Source organism: Glycine max, chromosome 8 (genome assembly GCF_000004515.6).
Source record: "Glycine max cultivar Williams 82 chromosome 8, Glycine_max_v4.0, whole genome shotgun sequence".
NCBI classification, from domain to species: Eukaryota; Viridiplantae; Streptophyta; class Magnoliopsida; order Fabales; family Fabaceae; genus Glycine; species Glycine max.
In genome coordinates this window covers 44,395,043-44,404,991 of record NC_038244.2, presented here as the reverse complement: position 1 = coordinate 44,404,991, position 9,949 = coordinate 44,395,043, and positions in this window count along the sequence as shown.

Genomic DNA, 9,949 nt, shown 5'->3' with positions numbered 1-9,949 from the left:
GTCACATTGTCTGGTGGTCTTTACTTTAAAGAATGAATTGAAAACAATGAAAGGTATGCTGGCCTTGAATGGAAGGGACAACAATGCAACCCTCTTCAATATTCAATTGATAAATTCACTAATCAATACTAGATGACTTGCAGCAAATCAAAGATCTACTATCTCTTTGAATATTCTGTAGTTTGTCAGCCTCTTTGTAGCTTAATGACCATAATGAATTCACGGGCTAAAACTAGGAAAATAATGAGATTAGAAAAGTTTCATGTTCTTGTTTTATATTGAGCTCGCATAATTTTATTCATAAAGCTATAGTAAGGTGTAATTGTTGTTGATTTTCTTTTATGATATTAAGGTTGTGTTTGAATAAATTTTACAATAAGTTTATTTATAGAAGTCTTCTTATTGAATTTCTCTAAGAAAATATTTTAACTTACTCATAAGTTAATTTTAATTTATGAGTAAAATTTAATTCATTTTTTTCTTATTTTCTTTTTTATGAATACATATTGACAAGTTTTTCTTTTAAAAAAACAAAATAATTAAGTTAGCAAGAAGACTCGTGAAGGCAATTTTTTCCCTAGGGAATATGTGTGGTGTACGCTTCCTTTTGATTCATACTAGCCAAATTCGATCACGCTTTTTCAGATCAACAAAAGATGCCTTCCAAAGTAAAAGGTAAATTTGCGATCTATGGTTAGATTTCAAAAGCACTTGGAAGAGTGTAAAAGCTATTTCTCCCTTTCAGAGTGAAGTATGTAAATAACCTCTGACAATATGTGTAAAAATTGTAGAATAAACACTTCAGAACCAAAAGAAAAAAGGAAGATAAAGTCGGATTTAGGTTCTCTAACATGATAATATTTAACTTATGAAAAGATCTTAATTCAATGAAGTCAATACAACATAACATGTGCATAACAAACCTCAAACCTTTCAATTATATATAGGATGAGGAAACATCAACTTATTTCCAAAATAATTGATTACATTTACTCTTCTTGATTATTTTTTTTTATAATATTTGAAATTTACAAATCAATCACAATATCACATTATATTATCTTGATGATCATGTATGCAAAATTTTAGATAAATTGAATATATATATATATATATATATATATATATATATATATATATATATATATATATTATGTTAAAATAAAATTGATTGATATGTGCAATATCAAATAAGTTTTAATTATATATATGAATTTTTGTACACTTAACATATTTAATGTGAACTCTTAAACCAACTGTTGGATTAATGAAATTCAATGTCTATAAAAATTGACAATTTCAAGTTTAAGTCCCGAGTATCTAGCGGGATATTCATAGGAAGAACTTTTAGATAATAGAAAAATAAAAAATATTTTGAGTAGTAAAAAGATCAAAATATTTTTATTTTTAGATTTTTTTTGTATTATGAATATTTATGTCACTTCTTTATATATATTATTACTTTCTATGAACATAAAAAAGAGAAAATATTTTTTATCTTTTTTATTTTCTTTTCTTATTAGACTACTCACAAAATCATCTCATTTATTTATTTATTTTTTCCATTTCTCTTTATTTCCTTTCCCTTTTTTCTCTGAAGTAATACTATCATAAAAAGACTTCACTCGCCTGACAGAGCCCTATGGATATAGATAGAGAAAGTGTGTGTGTTTGTTTAAATTGATTCAACATCACAAAATACACAGAAAATCCAATAACTGAATGTTGAAAAATTGCATAAAATGATACAAACATCAATTGTCATTTCTTCTTCAGGGGTAGTGTATGCCTGAAAATTTAAAAATCAGATATGGTTTAGTACGAAAAAAAGAATCTATTTATTAGATTTTTTTTATAAAAAAAGAATCTATTTATTGTAGTACCATTCCCAGGTCATTCATGCAATGAAGGCGGAATAATATTAAGAAAGGTTTTAAATGTGATAATATTTCACACCTATAATATAGGTTTAGGGTAGCTAATACTTTTCTTAGCCAATCATTTAGTTACTGTTACTCCAAAAAGTTTCAATAATCTTTTGGGTAGCCATGATTATCCTAACCATAATGTAGTTTTGTCTCTGGCAATTGTAATTATTTGGAGAAGAAAATAAATTAAGAAAATGGAGTGTCTTTCTGTCTTAATATCATTTCTCAAAATAATTTATTACTTTTCATCTGAATTTAGTGTTGCTATAACACATTATGTACTTTTCATCTGATTATCCTAACCAGTTTTTGGATTTGTACGTGTTCTTATAGTATCAAATCGAATTTTGACAAACCCATTCCGATCTAATTGAAAAATACCTATGATTTTTTATGTAAGATAAAAATAAATAATCAAATTTTGACAATACAAATTTACGGATTTACATGCAATTCAATGTTCTTAATATTTATTGAATTATATCAGATTAATATACGGTTGGTGTAAAAACAAATTACACGTTTAACATAATTTTTAAAATAATATATTATAAAAGTCAATAAATTTATTATATATATTAATTTTTAATTAAATAACAATGTAAAAATTCTTACTATCGGTTTTTTACAACCACTATAATCGGTCCAGTGTACGTGGAAAGTTTGGGTAATATGTACGAGATTTTAAGTTTTAATTTTAGTTAAATCATTGTAAAAAAATGAATACATATTTTTTTATATATATAAAAGTTTAAGTGATCGAGTTAGGTTTTGAAGACTTAATCAAGTTTAGGATAAACTGACTCAATGTGTATCCGTAGAGAAACTAACATACAGATCAATCCTAATAAGATCATCACTTTAGCATCTAGAATTAAACTAAACTTATTGTAAAATACTTTATTTGTCTCTAATTATGATATCATTTTTAAAAATTTGTTTTTATTTTTTTTAATTTCAAGATAAATTATTTATTTTTTTCCTTTTACATATTTTTATTTAATTATTTTTTCTTTAAATATTAATAAAAAATAATTAAGTAGATAAAAAATAAAAAAATAAAAATTTTAAAATAATAATATAAATAATTAATTTAATACAATTAATTAAATTATTTTTTAAAAATATAAATTAATTAAAAGAGTCCTATAATATATATAACTAATATTTTACCGATTACATCATCCTTTTGTTGACCATACAAATGTTATTTACTAATCATAATATTATGCCTAAACATGTATATATGTATACTCATACATATATGTAGCAACCGTTCCCATGGGACACAACATAGGGTGGTAAGTACTGCCATAAATGAATTTATTTGAAGATTCTGACATCAAACTTGGTTTAGCAATCATTATTCATATTGAATTGAATCATCAAATTTGTAAACTTGGATAACTTTCATGATGATTTTGTTGAATTTAATGAATTTGACTCTATCGGTTCTGAAACAGCAGCAAGTGCACCATCAACCGCTTTGACTCATATACCTTCCTCGTTACAAAATACAAATATATGCTTTTTTATGTAATTTTAATTTCTAAAATGAATTGAATTTTTTTTGTTGTTAATGCAAAAAAAATCACTCGCAAATTGATATGATTTTTATAATAGAAAACATTTTTTTCTTGATAAAAAATTATTGATGTATCTCAACCAACTAAGTTAAAGATTAATCTCATGATGTGTGCGACTATTATTAATTTAAATAATTTTTCATATAATAAAAATTAAATATAAATTTTTATATTAAATAAATTATTTTCATTTATGTGAACACATTAAATCTTATACTAGTGAGCTAATCATTTGAGTTACAATTTGAAATATGATTAAAATTAAAATAATTATTATAAACATTAATAATAAATCTATCATATATATAAAGATAATTATTGAATGATGGTATAAAAACTCTTTATAATGTTAGTGCATACACTATTTATTCTTAAATATGGATAAATTTAGTTATAATTTTTTTAAAAAATATTTATTTCAACCTTTATAAATTTATTTTTGTAAATCATTTTTAATGGTGTGAAAGTGAGTTGGTTTATATATTTGGGAAAATAAGAAGTGAGTCAATCATATTCTGCTTTCCAATAAGTCATATAAATATAATTACCCAGTTCGGCTTTCTGTTTAAATTTAAATATTAATTATTTGACTATTTTTTAATAAAATTATAATAATAAAATAAAATAATTTGAATAGGTATAACATCATGAGCCATCATTATATTTGATAAGTGTATTTAATTTTATAATAATTTTCTTAAAAAATATATAACAAGATACATCCATTTTTTGTTAGTATATTACTTAAGAACTTTAAAGTTAAGCGTGTTTGACGTGAAACACTTTTCAGGAATTTTTTGAAAAGTGTGTAAGTGAGAAAAATACAGACGAAAAAATATTGTGTTGGTTTGTGAAGAAAGTCATTACTTTTAAAAGCGGTCCAAACTGATTGTCAAAGTCTCAAAAATAAATACCTACTAAGAGTTTTGATCGATGGAGGGTTTCGAAAAAAAATTATATAAAATATTATCGTGTGAGCAGTCGAGAAATCCAGCAGGGAACCAAAATGAAATTTGCCCCGTAAGTAAATATGAATTTAGCATTCTCACTTAAAATTTTCTAATTCCAATTGCTGTTTTGTTTAAATTTTTCAAAGAACGACATGGACTGATCTGAACATATTTTCCTAGCAAATATTTAATGATATATAAAGGAGAAGATGAATGGTCCAAAAATAGGCTACACAAACTCAAAGACACCAATAACATTTAAAAAAACATTTAAAAATATAAACGAGAAAGAAAGACATTAAGATAGAGACAAAAGACAACCTATTTATGGATGGGAAATATTGTATAGTTTGAAATGGTCCCTGCTCCAACCCCACCATTTTATTCTAAAGTCTAAAAATCTTTGTAAAGGAAGTAACTCATAAAAGCCACCCCTAGAGGCATGTTATTAACACATCAATGATCAAACTATATTCCTGCACACGAAGGGCATGGTGTCATTCTTCACCTGGTGACAATTAAAAACAGCAAGACCCTTTTGCATTATGACTTGGTAATTCCGAGGCAAAACCATTACTATAAATAAAGTAAGGAAATTTTGAGCAGAACAAGAAGAAATTAAAGGTATGGAGGTGATTCCCCATCCACTATAATTTCTTCATCTCTAACCAAACATCTTGAATAAACAGAATTATTAGCTCCACTGAAACTATAATTAATCAAAAAAATTCAAAACACTTGGGCACTTAGCACTCCCATCCACAAAGACAAAATCATGCTAACTCCTTTCAATTTTTTATCACACATTTTCCAAGTCTTTTTTCTTTTCCTTTTCTACTTACCTCTTAAATTCAAGAACTATATATATTTTTTTAAAAGAAAATTGTTACTTTCCTTTTTCTTTTTTTTAATTTTACTTTTTTATTTCATTTTTTTTCCATTATGCTTTCCTTACTCACGAGTGTTTGCATTTCCATTATTTACAAATATATTTTGAATCACATTACTAAGGGTTATGACAAACATATGTAGAAACTAATTCTGATTGGTATGATTAATTGGATCTAAGTCACATTCCTTATTTTGTTTCCCCGTGTGCTTCTCTAACTCACAAGTATTTGAATTTCTATGATTTAGAAATAAACTATGAATCATGCACATTGTGAAGGTTTAGGACAAACATGTATGGAAATTAATTCTGATCGATTTGTATGATTGGATCGAAGTCACATTCCTGATGTTGAACAGTAAGTATATCTTGTCACTCTTCTATACAGAAACTTGGAATATAAAAACATGAGAGAACAAGCATGAACCAGTGACTGCCAAAGGTGAAAACATAGATGGTGCTGGGCACATGAAACGAAAATTGTTGGGTAGATAAAAGGAAATTTCAGATTTGCCCGACATGATGTATAGATTGATGCTAACTAGGAGTGGCCAAACACCAAAGCAGGACATTAATCTTGCACATGAACACACTACCATTTGATAACAATAATGAGTCTCAAATTTATGTTCCTTGTGTTGTGTCGGTAAGCCTTTATCAATTAGGTAGGTACTGGTACTAATTCTGGGCGTGTGGATGATGGGCCACTCTATACAATATTAGTTGAACATAATCTTAAACTACTCCTTGTACCCCATTGACATTATAGATAAAAAAGAAAGAGAGAGAGAAAGAGGGAAAAAATGGTAATGATAAAAAAAAAATTAAAAAAATATGAGAAACTTTTCGTACACAAGTAACGTTACTATGCAATTTGCCAATGTATATGCTTTTTCTTAAAAGAATATATTAACAAATTATTACTTTTGTTTAAATATTCTTAAAATGTAACGTTACTAACTAATTGTTTCTTCTAAAAAGAAAGGTTAAGGGTATGTTAATAATTATGGGACCTAAGATATTCCTTCTTGTTTTGTTAGGCGTGCTTTAATAAGTTGGAATTTGAATTTATTCACATTATCTTTCTAAAAAATAAGTGAAAATATATGAACAAACACCCTTACGTGAAAGAAGCTGTCCCTATGAAATTGAGTAACTGTACTCATTACTTCTTGGATTTCGTCAAATTAATGATTTGCACAAACTATAATGCTGTTTATTTATTTCAATTGTGAGAGTACTTTGACTCCAAGGACTGGATTTGATTTTCAAAAGATTAATTACTTTGAAGAGTGAGGTACAGTTACAAGAATAAAGTCCAAAACAATGATAAATGAGGTAATAAAAAAATACACATCCGTTCATAACAATTATAAAATGAACTTAACGATGATCCAATATTAAATCATTTTATATTATCATTTTATCATAAATTATTATTAATATCACTTTTAAATTAATTATTATAAAAATCAATAAATTTATCATATGATAATTTATTATTAGATATCAATGTAAAACTAATTTACATGATTAGTTTATAATTTTTTTTAAATTATTACTATTATGACATATATAACTGATAACCTTCTTCCTTAAACATGTAGCAACAATTTGATCCTCAAGTATGTTTGTTATGTGTATGGAAAATATATTTGTTGAAAAAGAGATCCTCTAAGTTTACCAAAACAATAAATTTTCACGCCCCTTAAATAGATCTTGAGAGATTTTTTTTTTCTTGACTGAGGGATGCTCTAATTTCACCCCAAAAGATAATTATAAAATTGTTAAAATGTATGCAATTTTTTAATTAATAACTACTACTATAACTTAAAACTTCACCTCTATTTTCTCTATAAAAAAAAAAAAGACACTTCACCTCTATAGTATATTTCGCATTTTAGAGAAGCTAAATGTAATGAAGCAAGGAAATTGAATGGCTTCCCCATACTCAACTTACATAATCATAATCGGGAAACAGAAACCAAAATGGTGAGAGTTTTATGATTTGCATTGAGGGTGGACCCTTTTGGCATGGTCTACTATGGCAGCATCATATGAGAACTTTTGTCCTTGATGCATGGCACACGTGCAGTGGAATCACCAATTGGGAGATTGGATGTACATCAAGTGGACTTTTGAGTACCAAAAAGTTGTCCAAATCGATGAATCCAAAACAGCATTTGTCATTGCACAACGAAATCACATTAAAATGCAATTATACGGTCCGTAGCTTTCCAAAACCATATGTGAGAGGAGGAAGGAACTGCACCAATTTAATCACACCAGTGGAGGGGCTTAATTCTGATCAATTATCAATATGACAAATCCTTATCCAATAGAACCAATCGAAATCTTTGTTCATTTCTAATTATTTGCCCAATTGTATCTAAAAATTATAGAGATAAGACTAAGTCAGTGTACAATTTTTCTAAAGAACAAACTAATTTTGATCGTGGGAAATTGTGCTTTGTCATTTATCTCTAATTGGGACCTTGAGAATTGAGATTAGCAAATTGTTTGAGAATGATTCAGAATATCGCAGCCCTAAATCTAATAATGAACAAATGCTTACACCGCTTGAATCCAGCATACCTGTTTTATCACTTTTTTTTTTTTTTTAGAAAGAGTAAGCAGCATTTTTTCGAACGGATTGGATTTTTGGTTTTTATGATATCATTGACAATCATAAAAACACAATTCTCTCTTAATATAGCTATTTGTGCAACTATTTTACATGTTTTTATTTCACAAATTTGACTCAAGTTTGGTTTTCTCCTTAACTTCATTTTTGTTTATTAAACGTTTCAAAGTGCTCCACTGACTTCAGCTTTGTTTTCTGTCGATGAATGCCTTTCAATAATTCCATCATTAAAAAGATTATGCCGAATAGAAACATCTCTTGGTCACACATAATCTTCATATTAAAATGTCAAATCGCAGTCTCACCCATTATTGTGTCCAAATATCTCCTTAAATTCGGGGTTTATGCTCCCTAGTAACTTTCTAAAGGCTATAAATTATTAAAGAGAAAGGTAATGGATACAAATAGAGTTTATATAAATCCTTCCTTTCACCAGTACCACACCTCGTTGCACTTGTCCAATCAACTCCACGAGTCAACATTGGCACACCAAGTATTTTTGCTTCTTTGCACTTTGGAAATTAAAAAAGTACATTGGTTTGGGGCTTGAGGAGGAGGGTGATGTTGCTCTCTTTTCCTTATTATAATTATAGTACCATTTATGTCAAACTCACAAAGGTAACTCCTTGACTATTGACTAGAAATAGTTCTTCAAGCCCATTCTTTAATATTACTGCATTATGTAATCTGCTACATTAATATAATGGATGGTTTTTTTTTCTCATGCACAGAAACAGTGATAATTTTTTGTTTGAAATTGTGAATGAACATAAGATGATGAGTATTCTTCTTTCAACACAATTTATTTCATATTCAAGAATTAATTAGGATTCGCATCTTGAACCACTTAGTTACGAAACATAAACCGTTTTCATTTTTGTCTATCGTTATTGATTAACATAATGAATGATGTGATAAGAAAATCCCCCAAAGCAAAAGTCATCCCTTCTAACATGTATTAGCCAGGTCAAAAGTTTCATGAGAACATACTTTGGACCTTTAAACCCGGGAAAGGTTATGTCTCTTTATAGTATTCAATTCAACCATGTCTAAAAGAGGGGGGGCCGGATGGTCTCAGTTTAAAGCAAATTTCGACATATTGTTTTGACAGGATCTGCATATGTTATGTGCAATTTTGTGAGATTTCATCTGATGATTCCACTTTAACCACTGACGGTACCAGCCAACCAATATCCATCAGAGTCCAATAAGGACCAAGTGACAAAATTATCCTGTCTTTGATAGGAGCATGATGGTCTGCATAGTATTAGAAGTTTATTAGCATTATCATACGATGAGAGGATGTGATAGTTCCACTAGTTATACAATCTTTTACTTTCATCTCCAGCCTCTGGTTAAAATAAAAACTAGCTCTCTTCCTGCTCTGTCAATCATTGCAAACTGCCAAGTATCCATTCTCGTTCCTCACCAACATTGCTACATATTGAATATATATCAGACAAGTCCATAAACGATGTGCACTCCACATCTGTAACGCACTATGTTTGTTTACCTCCATCTGCTCTGGCAATTTGATAATTAGCCATGAAATTTATAGAGTAACGCACCTCTAGCCCTTGTTTGTTTTCACTCATCGGATTTTGTTTGGCATTAATATGAAATGAGGCATTGCAGATTACGATCCAAGACCATGCAATGCATAGCCATTGAAGTTAATAATGAAAGAAAAACTTGAATATTTTTTTCATACATTTTTCTGTTTACTATGTAAAAATATATTTTTATTTTATTACTTAAAATTTCCAAATCTTTACTTATGGTACATGAAGTAGTCTCAATTCATTGAATAATCATATGACAAATCAACAAAATGTCACGTCATTACTTAATAAACTTAAATCAACGGTATATATCAAAAGTAAAAGTTTAAAAGTATCAAGTAGTAAAATAAAATAAAATAAAATATTTTTTAGGTAATAAACTTAAAAAAA